Source organism: Pocillopora verrucosa, chromosome 4 (assembly GCF_036669915.1).
Source record: "Pocillopora verrucosa isolate sample1 chromosome 4, ASM3666991v2, whole genome shotgun sequence".
In the NCBI taxonomy this organism is placed as follows: Eukaryota; Metazoa; Cnidaria; class Anthozoa; order Scleractinia; family Pocilloporidae; genus Pocillopora; species Pocillopora verrucosa.
In genome coordinates, this window is record NC_089315.1 from 6,969,790 (window position 1) to 6,989,172 (window position 19,383).

Below are 19,383 nucleotides of genomic sequence, written 5' to 3' on the forward strand. Positions count from 1 at the left end.
TATCTCCTTCGCCGGGAAAGGGAAAACCTTCTCCTCGCAGGAATCAGGCATCAATACTATTCTGTAGACATAAAGCGTAAAGTCATTAATGATTTGTGGTGAATCATGATAAAGTTGATTTTCTTTTTAACAGTTTTTAGGTTCGGAGACATGGTTTTAGATTTCCTAACTCTTGTATGGAAAAATTACGATATTGATAGTCGTTGTAAAATACGCCAGCTAAATGCAAGTACTTTGGCTTATCAGCAGCGATCATTTATCCTCTGTACTGCTTTCCAGAGCGAGAATCTATCCTTAATTACAAAGATGAGTCCCTAACCTCGTTCCTACTACCACTGCCGTCACTGCGGACACCAGTTCCAAGGAAAGTCCTGCAAATCGTATATGCGCCCTCCAGCTGTTCCCATTCGGGCACCTGTACTCAGTGCTGAATAGGTGTGACCCCTTCACGTTATTCCATTTCTCTCCCCTCCAGCGGAAGGAGAACACTCCTCTTTCTTCCAAAATCCATCTCGGTTTGGCTCTCTGAAATGAAACCGAATGTTCAGTTCATGTTCATGTGATATCTTTTCTCATTATTTTTATAATTCTAGCGTCTCACCTTGAAATGCATTAGGCCCCGCAGACGCTGGACCTCCCCTTCCTGCAGAACACTGTGGGTGGCGGCTGCATTTGTCGAGTGCTGTGGCATGTTCTTCTGCTTTATTATGGCAGTGCAGCCAGTCACCGCACAGCGGACCGCTCTTTCTGAGCACTCGCTTAAGTGCAGTGTTAAGTGGAGCCTGCAAAATAATCAAAATAAGGACCAGGGATGAGCTGGCTAGTGAAACTTTTGGATATTTTGTTGGCCTTAAATAACCATTTGACTGTTGATTTCTTAGTTAAACCGACAATATCTTACCGTGGAAGGCTTGTTCCGCAGCTTAGTGGACACAGTACCCTCTTATTTGAGCAAAGGGAAGCAGTATGCTCCTCGAAAGATTCCCTGGTAATTTTTCTACCGCATTGCTGGCAAGGGAGTTTGTGCTTTGCACATTGCGCAGTGTGTGCTGCCATCCTCTCCCTTGCCACCATCTCTCCACAGCCATCATTGGCACACGCCGTTTGAAATTTTCCACACGTTTTCAAGTGCTGCTCGTGCTCGTGAAATTTTCCTTTCCATAGACAGCCGCTCTTATTACACTTGATATTAAAGTCTCCAATGATATCGTCGAGTGCGACATTGACGTGGAGAGTAACATCTGTTCCGATCGGTGCTTTACAGAGTGGGCATTTGGGGAAAGTCTCAATGCCTATGAGTGTCGCGAGGCAGTGTCGACAGCCCGAATGCCCACATGCCAGAGTGACAGGCTTAACCATTGTCGATAGGCTTCAAAGTAAAAGATAATCAAGAGAGTTTAGTACATTTCCTTACAAAACTAGTATTGATAAGTCAAGTAATTCCTTCAAAGAGGCCCCTGCTAGCAAGGAATTCAGTTCAAACAGCTACAATTGTAAAAGTTGTCGAAGGAAAGTGGAATTTAACCATGGAACAATGATTCATAACTCAGAGTCAAAACAAACGCAGAACGTAAATCTGTTATTTGACAAATTACTATTTCGTCTAATTGGTCAAATTCCTGAGGGATGAGCAACATTTCTCTCCTCTCAGAAAGACAACTGCTGAAGTATAAACTATTTAGTACAGCTCGATCACAGAAGTAAGCAAGTGTGCGTTAATGATTTTCCTAGCGTTAATATTTAAACATCTCGTCCTTTTGCCAAAAGAAAATTACAATTTCGCTTATGATCTCTTTTCCCAGGAAATGCGAATATAGTTCCACAGTTAAAAAGAACTTCTGCCTTATGAATGCTCTGAATGCTGTCGGTCGTTCTCCTTAAATGTCAGGTTAAGCCTTGCTTTATTGCAGATTTTCACCTGGCATCTTCAAGCTGGGTTTGGAAACCAGCGCAATTTGAAGTTCAGAGTTATGGTGATGCTTGGCATACAGCTCTGCGTTGTCGAAAAATATAGACTTATCTGTCGACTTTTGAGCCTTTTGAGTGCTTTCGTACATGTTTGTTGTTTCAGTTTAGATAATCAGTGGGCTAGATAGCCAAGTAAATTCCAGATTTTTTGCACTATTTTTCAGCGGCAATGTTGGTGAACCAAAGATACACCCACGACAATTGCGACTCGATACTAGGCTCTGTAAATTTGCGCAAAACATTTCGACGAATATCTTAAGTTTGGGAAAACAAAGAGACCTAAAAATTAAAAAAGTTCTTCCTTAACCTATCTCCTATGACATTTAAATTTCTTAACTACTCCACTGAAGATCTCTCTCTCGATGGGTGACAGCGAAAACGATCAGTTGCTGAAAGATAAAAATCATCACAAAACAAAAAAGACTTACCATACAGAACAGTTGAATAGCGCTCCGGGAGGAGAAGTAAACTCAAAATGCTCATTAGACATAGCGAATCTGGCAATGAATAAAGCAGCGAAGTGATCTAATCCAAGCAAAGTTTGCTTTTAGTGAAAGAACCAAGACTAACTGATAAGTAAACGATGTTTATAACCTTGTGAACCTCAATGGGAAATGTGTATTTCCTGGACAATTTGACACGTATTCATCAATAACAATTGATACTGATCTGGCAACAATCGATCCGCGAAATGACAGTTACCCAGGGTCAAGTTCCCTGTTCAAACAATCAAGTTTCCATTCTGCATGTGCGAGTGTGTGTGTGTATTTGTATGTGGACATCATTTCCTGGAAAAGGGTAACTTGCCCGTTTCATGGAATTAAAGAACAATTAAACGAATAAAAGGGTGCGCTTAGCGCATTTGCGGCAAACGATCCTAATATTGTTTAACTATCAATATAAATGTCCCGTAGCGACAGGCCTAGGTGACATGGGTGTGCCACGAAACAAAAGCCTTTTATTAATACGTATACACGTCGGTCAGTTTCATTTTCGGCGTGGTTTCGCGTCATCCTTGGGAATATTAGTGCAGCAAGGAGTTAAGCATTTTAGATTAAGTGTTTAACTCCACGAGATGAACCATAGCAAGCGCGCTTTCCAAAGAACTGTTGTCTTTTTGGATAAACGGCACAGAAGCGTGCCAAACAAGACTGAGCTGGGCAGGCTCGCTACCGCCAAGCGGATTTCTGATATATCGTTTACAAAGAACGACAGCTCTTCCCAAATCGGAGACTTACTGGTGAGAGCATTTCCTCCCCTTACAGGAAAAGACCTTAGCAGGTAAGTGCTGCTGCCTTCATAATCTGTATCGTAGGGTAGAAAATGGTTTCAGAGAAAAGAGTGAAAAGTACCGTAATAAAAGCAGCGAAATGCCGAAAAGGGGCAAGATTGGATGTAAACGTGGATGAGAGAAAACTAAGGTTGCTAAAATCTTCCTTTAGATGTCGTGCAACATTGAGAAGCTGTCGCCAGTAGACAGGATAAGCATCGGACATAAATGACAAGTGGCTAACAGCGCACATATCCGTCTTTTTGTTGTCTTCATCCAGTCATTTGTATTATTGTGTGGAATTAGTTACAAATTTTCCTAACGTTCCATCAGTTTAATGCAAAGTTTACAAAAGAGGTGTGGAATTGTGTAGGATTTACTTTTTGTCGTTTTCTGTTCGTGTGAAGGTCATGCTCAAATTCATGATTCACGCTAACCCGATTAAGCTTTTTTTCGATAGATCAAAATTCTCCATGAAAGCGAGGTTTAGAGAAACTGGAAAGGGATATTTCTTGATTTCCTTTGTTGCTGTCCTCTTAGTCTCGCTTTCAAGGTGAATTTTGATTATCTAAAGAAACATCGAATATCGTTGGTCGATCCAGATGAAGTAAACAAAAAAACAAAAACAAATCAACAACAACAAAAATTTAATGAAATGTTGGCCAATTATATTAACAACAGCTGTCTAGACATCTAAGATAATAACCTTCCTTGTTCCAGTACACATTGAATTATTTAAACCTACAATACTTTTTTTTCATGACATACTATGCAATATTTCTGTCGTTGCTACAATCTATGTCAATCTAGAGCAAATGCCACTAAAAGCAAATGTGCATTCAAAATTAATGTATATTTGCATGCACCTTACAGAAATAAATTCACAGTTAAATTCAATTTAACAGAAAAAGGTTAGTGTGGGTAACTACAATCACCTTTCTGTCATTACTTTATTACACTAGCTTGGAAATAATTACATCATATGCAAGAGGGCATGCAATGAGGACAGTAGCAACTGGCCTTCAAAGTGGTGTGCAGCTCATGGACCACTTTGGTGGAAGTAGAAGGAAAAAGATCTTTATATTTCTACCAAGTCAAGGTCTGTTTACATTTAAAGTGTTACTTACATCAACTAAACCTTACAAGTGCATACTATTTAAACTGTTCTCTTCAAATGGAGCATGTCTTGAATAAGCATAGTCTAATTTATAACCAGTTTTCTATGAAACTTATCTTTTTACTTGATACTTTACTTACTTATCTTAGTAAGGTGACTTTCCCTGCAGCCTTGCAACTTCTAGCACAAATTAATAGGAAAATAATAAACCTCCAGATACCAAGTAGAACTTTTAGAAGAAATTGGTCATTTGTTATCTCATCACCCTAGAAATAGTGATGTGCATGACTATTGCATTTTTCCAAATATTAACCGAGTAACAGAGGCTGGCTAAATCAAAATGCATACCTTGACATTAAACAATTGAAAGGTTGAAGGTTTATATGTCATATACAATGTATCCACAAACACTTGTGAGAATCTTCTATAGGCCCATTTCCAGTCTAATGTATCAAATTTATGACGACATTTGATCACAACATGTACATGCATAAACTGTTCTTTCACCACAGCTTTGTCATCTTCCACTTCATCATCTACATCCACTTCAACATCCACTTCATTGTCCACAGTCAGTTTGCCACAAACATCTGGAACCTCTTCAGCACTTTCATTATCAACAGCTACTTCAACATCTTCGTCGTCCATAGCACCTGTACCAGCAACATCTACAGCCACTTCAACATCTTCATTATCCACAGTCATTTTACCACCGACATCTTTATCATTCACAGTCAATTTACCATCAACATCTACAACCACTTCAACATCTCTATCATCCACAGTCACTTTACCACCCACATCTCTATCCACTGACACCTTAACATCTACATCATCACGGGCCACTTTGCTGTCCCCATCTTCAAGCAGCCTTATATCTACACTGCCAGTTGCTCAACCCTCCACATCCACTTCACTGGATCTGATGCCTTTGCCAGTTGATGGAGGTAACTGAAAAAAAAAATTTTGTCACTGTTTGAAATTAAGCTTTTCAGATCTTTCACAAAAATTTGAAAATATTGCTAATTACAAGTCTGAGTTGAAAGGTATTGGTTTATACTACCAACAGCTTAGACTTTGTCTTTCCATTTGTAATTCAATTTACTGACTAGACAAGTGAAGTTATTTTCAGTGAGTATATCTTATCCTGCCTCGATGAAAATCAAAGAAATATGACAAGTTCTAATTTAATTCTGAATTTTATGTGTAATCTGAATTGCTTTTGACATCATAGCTTCTACACGAAGATATCTGACAGCAATGGCAACTGCAAATGCAAGAGGATCAACATCTGGTATGACCCCAGTTTTGTCTTACTTTTTCAATTTACTTTTTGTATTGGTGTTCTAAATGTGTATATGGGTGTATATAAGGCGATTATAATTTAAATCAAATGTTACTCAACAGATGAGAGCTCAGACTTGTCAGATGAGTCAGATTCAAACCATGGCGGTGAGTTGGTGCAATTACAGTTTCAATTGATCTTGATGAAGATACTCAATAAATTCAATAAGAGAACACTTAATCGTTTCTCGTCTAGCTGGCTTATAACACTCCCAAGAGGAAAACTCATTTAAATTGTATTTTTATTGTAAACTGCTGTCATTAAGCTTTCTTCTGATATAAAGTTTGCAAGAATTTATACGAAACTAGCATAAAAACAAGTGTTTTCATGAATGACACCCCTGAAAGTGGAAAGTAACCTTAAGTTAATTTAAAGAACTTTCACAATTCTGACATGGACCTGATCTTGATGTCTGCACCTTTTCCTTGGTTAGGCCACAATGCAGGACCATCTGTTGTATCATCTGACTCAGAAGATGACATTAATGGTGAGTAAAAGGATGTTCAAGTAAGTCAAAACTGTAGATTAAGGAAGCACTTTTTTAGTAACCCATAGCTATTCGTTCCAGTTCCAGTTAGCCATATGTATATTTAATGAAAAAAACACCTACTAATCTGAGTCACATCACTCAAGAAACTCATAAATAATGGACTTATAAAGGCACAACTACATATGAAAATTAGTGATGAATCTGTATCATCCTGCAGGTAAAGGAAATAATGATTTGTGACATTATCACCTATTACATCAAAGTAATTCCTATCTTTTCTTTTTCTTTTTTGCAGAAGTGATAGTTTACTCAGAAGAGGCTAGACTCTGTAAGCTCACCTTGATGTCTCACTAAATGGATATCAATTTCCTTAATGCCTGTACCATGCTATCTTCCTTTTTTGCCATGCATCTGTTGTGAGAAAGATTACAAGAACCATTTTTACCAAAGCCAATGCATCTCTGTGTCAGTACTTTGGGAGGTCATATCCTAGCAACCACAATGCCCCAGTCATTTAGCTTAATAAGACTAGAAATTGTCATTTACATTATTCTTTATCAATGAACTAGTATACCTGTTTTAATTATTATTTTGTCTTTCTAGATGGCTATGTCACTGATGATTTTTCAACATCAGGAGTGATAACAGGTATGATTGTGATGAGTTTACCTCAGATAGTGCATGACAAACTGAGCAATGAAAGCACAGGTAGTGTATAATGCTACTGAATACATTCATACATCACTAAATCACTTTCCTCATGGTTACCCATTTCTTATAGGTGAAGGTGTTCATAGCAGGACCACTGAGGTGCTGCAATGTATCAATATTTTAGAGGACAGAGGGCAAAGCACAGCCATTTCATTTCTGATCCACTCTTTTGAAGAGGTAATTAGCTTGTTTATCAGTATGTAGGAAAAACCCACATAGAATGAGATGTGATCACAATCACGCTCATACCCTACCCTTTGATTGGCAAGAAAAAAAGAAAGTTTGCATGTTAAAAAAAAAAAAAACCAAGAGCTACAAACTAATCTGTCAAACAAAACCCGTTTCTCCCTTTGATTACCTGCTGTGGGAAAATAGCTGTAAACAATTCAAATAGTACACTCATGTTCATGCACATATCTTACTGAACTGTTTCTCTTGTTATCTTAGTTCACATGGCAAGGAACAGAGGATGGTCGTATAATGGTGGCTGTCCTTTTGCCCTTCAGCTGTCCTCTTGCTAGCAAGAGAAGATTGGTTAGGTTAGTACACTAATGTGTTTGCTTTTGTTTCCTCATTGATTTTTCTCTGCCTACTCTGCCTCCACATTTGTTTAACTCAGGTGTATTTGATGTTTATTAACCTTCTCTGTATTTACTTTTTCAAGCATGCTCAACACTGTGGCAAACAGCCCACATATTTACTTCTGGATTGCCAAAGACAGCAGCCATGAAGCCCAGAAAGGTAGCTAAACCTAGTCTTTAGCTCAGAATGCAAAAGCAAATGCACCCAAGTGTTAATTTTAATTAGTTTATTTTTTGGAGTATTATTGTAATAATTATAATTATCATAGTTATCACTGTTGTTATTGTCGATATATCAAGATGATTTTGCAGATGTTATTATTAGCACAAGAGTAATTGTACCTTTAATTGCAGTGAGAGTAAAATATGGCGTTTCACAAAGCCCTGGCATTGTCGTATTTGTTCTGGCCCCATGTCATAGCAGAAACATGCCACAGTGCATGGAAATCTTTGAGGGTAAACATGAAAAATTTGAAATTTGAAATCTATATTGTGATTATATGAATGACACCTTTCATTTTTTAAAGTGTATCATTTGTCATTAAGGTCATGACTGGGGTAGAATAATTTGCTAGCTCTTCTGTTTCCTTCACTAGTAGTCTGATTATCCATTGATTGTTTATGATGCACAAAAAAACAAACAAACAACAAACAAAAAAAGGAATGTGGATGTCTCAAAGACATTTTCTTTTTTTCTAACTTCCATGTGCAACAAATACAAAATTTCCTCTGAAAGAATCTCTGCGAAGTCTTCAATAATCATACCTACAACAAGAATAGCTTCAATCTATTAGTCTTTTTAACACCAACATGTTTTGTACCTTGTACCTTACAAGAATCAAACTTGGATTGTGCGGGCCTTCAAGAGTCCATTGGCAGAGCACAGGCTCTATATTCCGCAATGAGGGATGAACGGTATGGATTGAAACTTTTCAGCTATTTATGTATTCACAATTAAAATGATTATTAAAACTTAAAAAATGGGAATGAAAGGTACTGACAAAGGTACTTCTTTCAACAGGAAAAAGTTGGATGACTGGCGGAAACAAAGACAAAGTCAAGAGCTACAGTACCAGGTACACAATATCCCCTAATTTAGAATTCAATTTGAAAGGATACACTTACAAAATCACATTATTTTAATTTTACTCCCTAATATACCCATTAGAACACTTTAATTTTCATAACAGGCATTACAGTCCAGCCCCAGCAATAGCACTAACATTGCTAGCAGCTCCCTGGGAACCAGCTCCAACAATACCGTAAACAATCAGGATGAAACTTCTGTAAGTTACCATCTGCTTTCTCTCTACTCTTAAGTTTTAGATACATATAAGGTTTGGAAAAATTAAGAATGACATGTCCTCTATTAGTTATCTCAAAAAATTAATAATCTAATGTTATGTCAAGAGTATACAGTGACTTTCCATTTAAATATACCTAAGCAAGCCTGCTTGTTTTATAATTGGGTGCACTGTGTCCAGCTTTCTCTCAACTCCTAAGCTTAGGTTCATGTAAGGTTTGAAAAAATTAAGAATGAAATATACCCTTGTTATTTATCTCAACTAATTCATAATCTAGTTATGTCAATTGTATACAGTGATTTTCTATTTAAATAACTATACCCACATATGTTTATTTTATAATTGTGCGCACTGTGATGTGCCTTATCTGTCGTAATAATATCCATCATAATAATATTTGTCTTTACAGCAAACAAGGGCTCAACGCAGGGGGAGGGTGACAGCACCACCAACTAATGGTGGTGGAACAACCATTGGCGTCCATATCAACAATGGAAAAAAGTTCTCCAGGGCTTTTGAGAAAAATGCCTTTTTCCAGGTAAGAATATAATATAATATTTGCTACATGATGATGGTGGTGATAGTAAGTGATGCATGTTTTCTTTTTTTGGTTATATGAAAACAATAAACAGGAAGTCTATGACTGGATTGGTTCGCTTGTTGAAGTACCGCTCCACTTCACACTACAGCGAGGAAGGGAAGTGGTGAGGCACTCTGATCATCTACAAGGGGACGAAGTCCTGGACCTTTTAGAGAGGGTATGTTTCAATCAGAACCCGCTTTAATTTTTTCAATGTCTTAATATAACACATTCCCATTCAAAACACATTTAGTTCTAAAGATGATTTAACTCTTACTTATGTAAATTCTCTAAAATTATTAAACACTTAAAAACAGCGTGAGCTGGGGTAGCATAATAAGTTATTTTATGTGTCTTCGTGACAGACACTTTCATTGCTATGGTCTAATTTGTTTTTTTTTTGACAAATTTTCAGAACACTGAAGAGATGACTAACTTGGAGCAGTCACTGGTAGGTGCAAAAGTCATAAATTAAAAAATAGAGGTTTAATTCTCGATTTCAGATCTGAACCCTTTAACTCCAGAGATCTGATTACGAATTCTCCCCTCTCGTTGCTACACATTTCCTTGTAAACCACTTGTGAGAATTTGGTGTTTTTAAATCAACGTAACAACATCTACCTGATAAGTTTAGGTATTCTCATTACTTGTTAGCTAGATCATGAAGGAATATTATAGGGAGAAGTTAGAGGTTAATCACTCCTGGGAGTTAAAGGGTTAAATGATGACCTCTGTTTTTATTTGTAACTGTACTTATTTTAACATTGATCTGGTATCCTTACAATATTCCCCTTTCCTAATACCTCCAGGGCCACTGTTGACCAGCTCTTCCTAAGCCCTGTCCAGTGTGACCTGGTATCCTTAGATCATTCCCCTTCGTAATCCCTCTGGGGCCACTGTTGACCAGCTCTTCGTGAGCCGTGTCCAGTTGGACCTGGTATCCTTAGATCATTCCCCTTCGTAATCCCTCCGGGGCCACTGTTGACCAGCTCTTCGTGAGAAGTGTCCAGTTGGACCTGGTATCCTTAGATCATTCCCCTTCGTAATCCCTCCGGGCCACTGTTGACCAGCTCTTCGTGAGAAGTGTCCAGTTGGACCTGGTATCCTTAGATCATTCCCCTTTGTAATCCCTCTGGGGCCACTGTTGACCAGCTCTTCGTGAGAAGTGTCCAGTTGGACCTGGTATCCTTAGATCATTCCCCTTTGTAATCCCTCCGGGGCCACTGTTGACCAGCTCTTCGTGAGAAGTGTCCAGTTGGACCTGGTATCCTTAGATCATTCCCCTTCGTAATCCCTCCGGGCCACTGTTGACCAGCTCTTCGTGAGAAGTGTCCAGTTGGACCTGGTATCCTTAGATCATTCCCCTTTGTAATCCCTCCGGGGCCACTGTTGACCAGCTCTTCGTGAGAAGTGTCCAGTTGGACCTGGTATCCTTAGATCATTCCCCTTCGTAATCCCTCCGGGCCACTGTTGACCAGCTCTTCGTGAGAAGTGTCCAGTTGGACCTGGTATCCTTAGATCATTCCCCTTTGTAATCCCTCCGGGGCCACTGTTGACCAGCTCTTCGTGAGAAGTGTCCAGTGCGACCTGGTATCCTTAGATCATTCCCCTTTGTATTCCCTCCAGGGCCACTGTTGACCAGCTCTTCGTGAGAAGTGTCCAGTTGGACCTGGTATCCTTAGATCATTCCCCTTTGTAATCCCTCCGGGGCCACTGTTGACCAGCTCTTCGTGAGAAGTGTCCAGTTGGACCTGGTATCCTTAGATCATTCCCCTTCGTAATCCCTCCGGGCCACTGTTGACCAGCTCTTCGTGAGAAGTGTCCAGTTGGACCTGGTATCCTTAGATCATTCCCCTTTGTAATCCCTCCGGGGCCACTGTTGACCAGCTCTTCGTGAGAAGTGTCCAGTTGGACCTGGTATCCTTAGATCATTCCCCTTCGTAATCCCTCCGGGCCACTGTTGACCGGCTCTTCGTGAGAAGTGTCCAGTTGGACCTGGTATCCTTAGATCATTCCCCTTTGTAATCCCTCCGGGGCCACTGTTGACCAGCTCTTCGTGAGAAGTGTCCAGTTGGACCTGGTATCCTTAGATCATTCCCCTTTGTAATCCCTCCGGGGCCACTGTTGACCAGCTCTTCGTGAGAAGTGTCCAGTGCGACCTGGTATCCTTAGATATCCTGGTATACTTTGACCAGGCTCTTCTTATGTATTCTTAATTTTTTTTTTCAAAATCCAGCTAGACAGTAAGCTCTATACGTTGTCCCCTTACCCTTCTCCTCATCCCAAAAAACTGTTATGAAGTATCCCCTAACCTTAACTCTAACCTGATGTTTTTAATTTGTGGTTAATATTAATACTTAATCGGATACTTCATGACAAATGTCATTTTTTGCTATGGTTATTCCCTACAATGTAAAGCTTTTTTCCTGATGAATTGCCCCACCCCCCAGCCTTCCTTGTCCCCTTAGTCCACTCATGTATTCTGCAGTGTGCTTTATTATTTTTATTTTTTGTTCATTATAATGATGGTAATAACTCGATCATTCTTCAGACATTAATTTGAAAAGTAATTTGGGTTTGTTAGCTGTGAGATTTCTTCACTGTTCCAGGATTAAAAAAGTTAAGAATCAAATGATTTATGACTCAATTTCTTATGGGTCCTTTTAATCTTCCTGGGTGTGTTGCAGCTGGCCTTTCAACTTGTTCTCTAGTTATTGATAAAAGCAAGAAGGACATCATTTGTGGAGTTATCTTCCTCTCCAGAGTTGATGGAATCATTGTCATTCTCATTGTTACTATTTGTATGGCTTTCACTTTGCTCTACTTATCTTCAGCTATGTTGGGGTTTTCACTGTCTTGCAAGGATTGTTTACATGTTAAATCTCTTTCCTTCAGTTGTGTTTGCAAACCAGGGCCTTCAGGATTCATTTGGAAAAGCCAATACCTTGCAAAAACCTCCACTGTGTAGTTCTTATTGTTGTAGATATGTTAGTCAAGTCGATGTTTCTTGAGGCACTTTACCCCCTCTTGCAAAATTGTTTACCTTTGTACATTCTTCAAACCAATCTTTCCCAGCATAATCAGGGAGACTTTTTCCTGTGTTTTTGTGGTGGTTTCTTTTTTGTTCTCCTTTGGCTGCTCTGCTCTTTTCTTCTTGTTGAACTGCATCACCTTGATATGCTGGAGGTTATCAACCACACATGTTGCCTTCGTGATCCCTTGCTTTTCAATTTTGAGGCAAGGATAACAATTTCCTCACTTCTTGCAGAGCAGATGAAGTGTGTCGAGTTCAGGATGTTAAATGCAACACAGGATACAGACACTTGGAGAGAGAAGCCAAAGTTATTGAAGCATATTCAAGAAATCTGCGAAGACACCACATCAGAAAGAGAAGAAGTAATAAAGAAAACTATCGAAAATCGAAAGGAAAAAGAAAAGGTTCGAAATCGACATGTTACTAGAACAAAGTAATTGAGGCGGAAACCTGGGTAATAATCTTCCAATATGTTTACTGCACCCTCCTTGCCTTGCTGTCCCTGAAAGAGAGTAGATGTTGAGAGTTTTTTGCTTGCTGTTTGGTCAAGATGTGACATACCTCGCACAGCTCTTGTGAAGATATCATTTCAGTTATGCCAAGAAAGCAGAACTACCACAAATATCAGGCAAGAACTTAGCAATAAAGTCAAGATGTGACATACCTCGCACAGCTCTTATGAAGATACCATTTCAGTAATGCCAAGAGGGTCGAACTACCTCAAACCTCAAGAAGTCAGAGATTAAGAGTACTCCTTCATGTATCCTGAAGAGTATGGCATAGATGAGAAGTACAAAAGCAACTCTCACAGATGCACAACAGTGAGGAAGAGCTTGACAATGCTAAAGATGAGGGATATTGCGCACATCTAACCCGATAAAATGTCTTTTAATAAGAGTACCTAGCTTTGAAAATTGTTGTGATGGAAACAGCCATATAAGTGCAGAACACATATTATTAAGCTGACAAAAGCATATAGTACATGTAGTGTTATCTAAACAGTACAAAATCCATGTAAAATCCACAATTGCTAAGATACTTAAAAAATTGTTGGGAAAACAGTACAAAATCCATGTAAAATCCACAATTGCTAAGATACTTTAAAAATTGTTGGGATGAAAAGTCATGCAAATGCAGAGGATGTATAATTATATGAGCAGAAGCATGTTTCTATACTTTTTGTTTGTTTCTGAACATGTAGATATATCAAAATAGTATGAAATCATGTAAACTCTACAATTACTGAGATACTTTGAAAATTGTTGGGATGGAAACAGTCATGCATATACTTTTTGTTTATTTTTGAACATGTAGTGTTATCTAAATAGTGTAAAATCATGTAAACTCTACAGTTACTCAGATACTTTGAAAATTGTTGGGATGGAAACAGTCATGCATATACTTTTTGTTTATTTTTGAACATGTAGTGTTATCTAAATAGTGTAAAATCATGTAAACTCTACAGTTACTCAGATACTTTGAAAATTGTTGGGATGGAAACAGTCATGCATATACTTTTTGTTTATTTTTGAACATGTAGTGTTATCTAAATAGTGTAAAATCATGTAAACTCTACAGTTACTCAGATACTTTGAAAATTGTTGGGATGGAAACTGTCATGTATATACTTTTTGTTGATTTTTGAACATGTAGTTTCACATAAATAGGATACAAAACTCTACAATTACTGAGATATTTAGTGTGACCTCCCTCCTTCCAACATTTGATTTAGGGGGATGGTTCCCCCTCAAAGCCATTATTTTTCTGTAGACTCGTCTCGGACCCAACCCCTCCCACCTCCTCAACCCTAAGGAGTCCAAATTGTATGAAAGTGTTCATAAATGGGCCATTAGATTATTTAAACTCTCTGGATAATACTTCCCAGCGGCACCTACATGAGGGTGATATGCCACTCATCCCATGAGTGGCATACTACCCTCTGCCTATGTTTCATTGCAGGTGTCATTCAAAGGAAACTACCCCTCAGATGAAGAGGAACTCTCAGAGACAATGAAAGGTAAACACAAAAGTAAATAGATTATGATGACCAATGTTAACACCACCAACTTCATAATTAGTCTTAATAACTCTTACTCATAATAACTCTTCTTCTTTATCAAACTTCCTTGTGCAATGTTTGTGCCATGATGAAGCACAGTGAGGTACCTGTTTCTTCCAGTGAATTACCAAAAACATTTAAATTGTTTGTTAATTTTATTTGAGGGTACATCCCAAAATATTTCCAACAAGCCCCTTAGTTTGTTATTTTTATCATCAGTTGTTAGTATCTACACATGACCAACCCTCATTTTTGCCTTTATTCCAGTGAGCACATTACAACATTCAACTAATCTCTCATTTTTTCACCTTTTTTCACATGGAAACAAAAGATGATGACCATGAAAAGAAAGATGAAGGAGCCAGGATGGAGAAAAAAAAGAGAAAGGACCAAAGATCTCACAGGAATCGAAAGGGAAAGAGAAAAAGGGAAGATGCCAAACACTAGAAATAAGTTGTGTACCATCACTCGTGATCAGTACTACCAGTAAACTTGATCATACCGAGACAAAGGCAGATCCAAAATTACTACTAAATTCATTTTATATGTACCTCACTTAACCATAAGTTCACAAGTGTAAGCCATTAAATGATACTCTATTATAATTTAAGGGGTTTTTTTTGTTTGATATACTGGCTATGTGTAAAGGTACACAACTTTATTCTCCACCTTTTCATTTCAAGTAGTATATAGAAATAGATAACATGTACAGTGGAAACTTGATTTACTAGAGTGCCAAGGGGCTGGAGACATTGATTGGCTATATTTAGGGTTTGTTATATCGAGGTTCTGTGGCATTTATATTACTGTAACTTTAGCTGGGCTGAAACAGAAGTATTGTTTGTCATATCAAGAACTTCGTTGTATAGAGGTTAGTTAAATCAAGGTTCCACTGTACCATTAACTTACTATTTCCTACTTAACCCTTTAATCCCTAAGAGTGACTAGAATCTAATTTCTCCCGACAATATCATCCTTCAATCACACATAAGGTCATGAGAGTCTAGGAAATGATCACCAACTGGAGAAGCTTTAATTATTAAACAAACTCTCCTTGTCAGCACCTGTGTAAATGTGTAAGTACAGTATGGAGAGTGTGCATACTGATGTTAGAGTGTAGAGGGTTAATGTTGAATGAACACAACACAGCCTACAGTACAACAATGTCTACATTCATTCAGAAAGTGCACTGTTAACCCTTTACACCCTAACATCAGGAGGGGATATTCTCAATACCAGTCTTTATACATTTCCCAAGTGTTAACAACAAAAATTAGTTTAACAATCAAGAGTGTCTTAAGCTGGTGAACATTTCCTTTGTTTTTGTTACCTGAATGTGTAATTCAGGGGTGATGTTGTAAGGAGAAGTTTGATGCTAGTCACTCATAGGGGTCAAACGATTAATCATAGCCCTTAAGTTTTTTAAGAAAGTTATTCCCTATAAAGTTGTGTTCATTCAGTTCAGTTAAGATCCATTACACAATGCCTCTGTTATATTTAGGCAGTAAGTATGTTGACTGAGTCCAGAATCTTAACCCTTTGACTCCCAAGATCTGATTGTTAATTCTCCTTTCTAGCTGCTGCATATTTCCTTGTGTATTAGTTACAAGAATTTGGTGTTTTGATCAAGATGACAACTTCTACCTGATAAGTTTGAGTATTCTCATCACCTGTTTGCTAAATGATGTATAAGTGTTATTAATAGGGAGAAGTTACATGTCAATCACTTCTGGGAGTTAAAAAGTTATCAATAAGGCTGTAAGGATTTTCTGCTAAGATCTTGACTAAAGGATCATCACTATCTCTTACAAAGAAAAAAAAATTGAAATACTTAAGAGGTTGTCTCTCTTATTTCCACCCGGTCAATTTCATGTCAAAAATAATTTTCCCTGATATATAGGGGTCAGAATATGTTAAAGTTTGCCTTTTCAAATATATGGAGAGGGAAATTCTAACTTTCTTAGCAAACTAGAAAGGTTGTTAAGGGATCTGATATAAATGTTGTGGCTTAACTATGCAAATCAAATATTTTACAATGTTACAAAATATGCATATTATTCAATTTCCGAGAAGTTGTGATAGTCCCTACCAACTGGTGAAATAATTATGGCCCCTAATGCAGCCAGAAAATTATTTCAAATCAAACCAAATCTAACTTAGTTCTTTCCTAAGTATAGTCTTTCTGTTGACAGAGTTTAAGGTGAAATTGGCAGGGTGGAAATAAGAGAGATGGCCTCTTAAGCCGTAAAGATCTAATTCTGGATGCCTCAGAACTCCTTGTTAGTTGTCAGTGTAGATGGGCTAGATGTCACCAAGGCTACATTTTAATAGTGAGACAACTCAACATTTTGCAACTCGCTAAGGCCAAAGGAACATCCAGTGACAGACAAAAATCCTCATGTTTACAAGCAATTAAGTACTTTTCCCAAGCTGCAAGCCTAAATATTCAGCTGAGTGTTTTGTCATTAGGAATGAGAGTTTGAAAAACACAGTTTAGTACCCATATTACTTTGCTAAGAAGTATTACCTCCAGCTCGAGGTTTTCGAGATACAAGTTTGCTTTAAAAGGTTGCTACTTTTGGTTAGTTCGGTAAGAAGGAAAGGAATTGCGTTGCACAGTGGTTGAATGGTTTATAAAATCTTGCTCTAAACCAGAAGTTGTTTTATTTGTTTTTAAAATAGTATACATATATCACTGAACGTTCATCTAAAAGTGACACAAGTTTATCTAAAAGTGACACAAGTATTCCCCTGCGTAGTTAACCATAAAAATTTTACATTTTACAATAAACTAAGGATTACCAAAAGTTTGTTCTTGTCTGTATTAAGTCCCATTCCAGCGAAGTTTAAGTTTAAGTTTACCCTTCTATACCCGAAATGACTACACCTGACCTGGGGTTTTCGTGCTTTGGGAAAATTTCTGTTTCCAATATATTTGCTCCCACTTCCTTTTACACCTTCCCTTTGAATGCTATCTCTGAAACTTAACGAAAACTTACGAAATACTCACCTAATGACCAAGGTTCTTGCAACAACACTACCTGCCATCGTCCTCCTCAATCAGTGTTTGACTCTTTCCCAGTCTTTCTCGTTAGTACTGTAACCGAGCTCGATTACTAATCGAGCTCGATTAGTTATCGAGCTCGATAACTAATCGAGCTCGATTAGTAATCGTACTCGATTAGCAATCGAGCTCGACTTGTAGTTATCGAGCTCGATTATCAAACGTCGTTTGCTTATCGAGCAGGAATGGTAATCGAGTACGACAAATCGATATCGAGCTCGGTTGCCCAGAAACAAATATTGATCCCAATTTTCTTTAGTTTCCCTTTTATACTCTTTTAGCAATGACGTGAGGCGTGAGTGGCCCAGTGGTCAGAGCGCTGGACTCTGGGTCGGACGGCCCGGGTTCGAGTCCTGGATGGGGCACTACGTTGTGGCCTTAAGCAAGTCGCTTCACTCACCTTGCTTCGTCTTCTCGGATAAGACGTTAAGCCGGAGGTCCCGTCTCCTGCAGGGTTTGGGGTAGGAGACGTTAATTTCCCACGCACGAGATTACTGTGTGATGGATGTCCTCCCCTGGGTTGGGTTGGGTGGGTGTAATTATTTCTGAGTGAGGGCCACAAGTTTATTAGCTATGCTATTATGTGTTACCCTCGTAAAATAAAGTCTTTATTATTATTATTATTATTAATGACCAATTACCCCCCCCACCCTCCCTTTAGTTCCTTCTGAAAACCAGGTGATCCCCAAAATACTCCAGTACCCCGGGGATAAATAATGACTGTATCCTTAGGGTCAGTGCATTGCTTCTCGCATAGTGTGGTTTGCTCAACTTTCCCCTATTAAAGCCCGTAGTCAGAAAAGCTGGTGTGTAAAACTACCCGTTTATTTTCCGCTGTAGATTCTCGGTTTGGCACCCTTTTAATAACGGATGTAAGACATGTTGAGAAAACTACCATTGGGGAATCTCAGAGCTTTCTCAGCGTATGGGTTGGTTAATTTTTGTTAGATTACTTTTTACCTATGAACCTTGTAGGAGACTGGGCTAGGTATTACGGTATATTTCTGTCTTAAATTGGCTTTTCCCATTTGAATCTGTGAAAACATCAATATTGCAGCCATACCTAACTTATCCTTTGTAAATAAATTTGATGATCTCTTGATGAAATTAATATCATAGTCAATCAGTGTTACACAAGTCAGGATAGAATTAGTAGACCTCGGGGTACAACTCTCTGTGAATAATGGAGTAGTTTCTTTTTTTAAGAAAGTAAAAGAGTAGAACAAAGTCCTGCCGAGATTTCGGATCCGAAAAAGGTTTACTTTATTAAATTAATGGTGAGCGTGATTTGAAAAAAGGTGTACGTTGATATTATACCGTGTGCGGACGGAATTCTTTGTAATTACGAAAGACATTGGGGTATGTCAATTCTTTGGAGGATATCAGTAACATAGGCGGGTTCCTGTGATATTGACTCGATCATCTTGAGTGACTTTCTTAGTCATGGTAATTATATATGGAGTTATTCAAAAAGAAAAAAATGAAACCACAAAGTGAACGTTAAACCCGAGATCGATGATTTGGACAAATTTTTTAAACACTCGATAAATTGTGCTAAAACTTCCTCAGGTTATAGGGATCAGACCGTAAATGAGGGAATTTGTTTGAACTTTTAGTTCCGGCTTTAGGATTTACGCTTTTGAGTATCTTTTCAAAGTCAAAGAGTTTGTTGTTAACGAATAGCTCATAAGCATTGGAAATATCAGTCAAGGCCCGATAGGATATAGAGGGACCATGGCCTGAAAGATCCCTGCATTGATCAATCGGTCAAGTTTCGAATTGTGCTTGGTTGTCTCATTGCAAAGAACAATTAGCGACGTGTGAATTAGCTTTCAATGCTCCGGAAACCACCGATTATTA

General features: G+C 38.3%; 2 long non-coding RNA genes across 3 annotated transcripts; both read right to left on the reverse strand.

Annotated features, from left to right (window-relative positions):
* Positions 1 to 438: 438 nt before the first annotated feature.
* LOC136280081 (uncharacterized) lies at positions 439 to 1,148 on the reverse strand. Its single transcript, XR_010717120.1, has 3 exons — positions 902 to 1,148; positions 602 to 782; positions 439 to 525 (listed from the first exon to the last, which is right to left on the reverse strand). It is a non-coding gene; the product is annotated as an uncharacterized lncRNA (long non-coding RNA).
* A 2,759-nt stretch (positions 1,149 to 3,907) lies between these two features.
* LOC136280537 (uncharacterized) lies at positions 3,908 to 17,684 on the reverse strand. 2 transcript variants are annotated; one of them, XR_010717281.1, is made up of 6 exons: positions 8,311 to 8,340; positions 7,825 to 7,930; positions 7,260 to 7,418; positions 6,529 to 6,601; positions 6,100 to 6,163; positions 3,908 to 5,306 (listed from the first exon to the last, which is right to left on the reverse strand). It is a non-coding gene; the product is annotated as an uncharacterized lncRNA (long non-coding RNA). The 2 variants fall into 2 exon arrangements; XR_010717280.1 differs by lacking the exons at positions 7,825 to 7,930; positions 8,311 to 8,340 and adding an exon at positions 17,470 to 17,684.
* Positions 17,685 to 19,383: the final 1,699 nt, after the last annotated feature.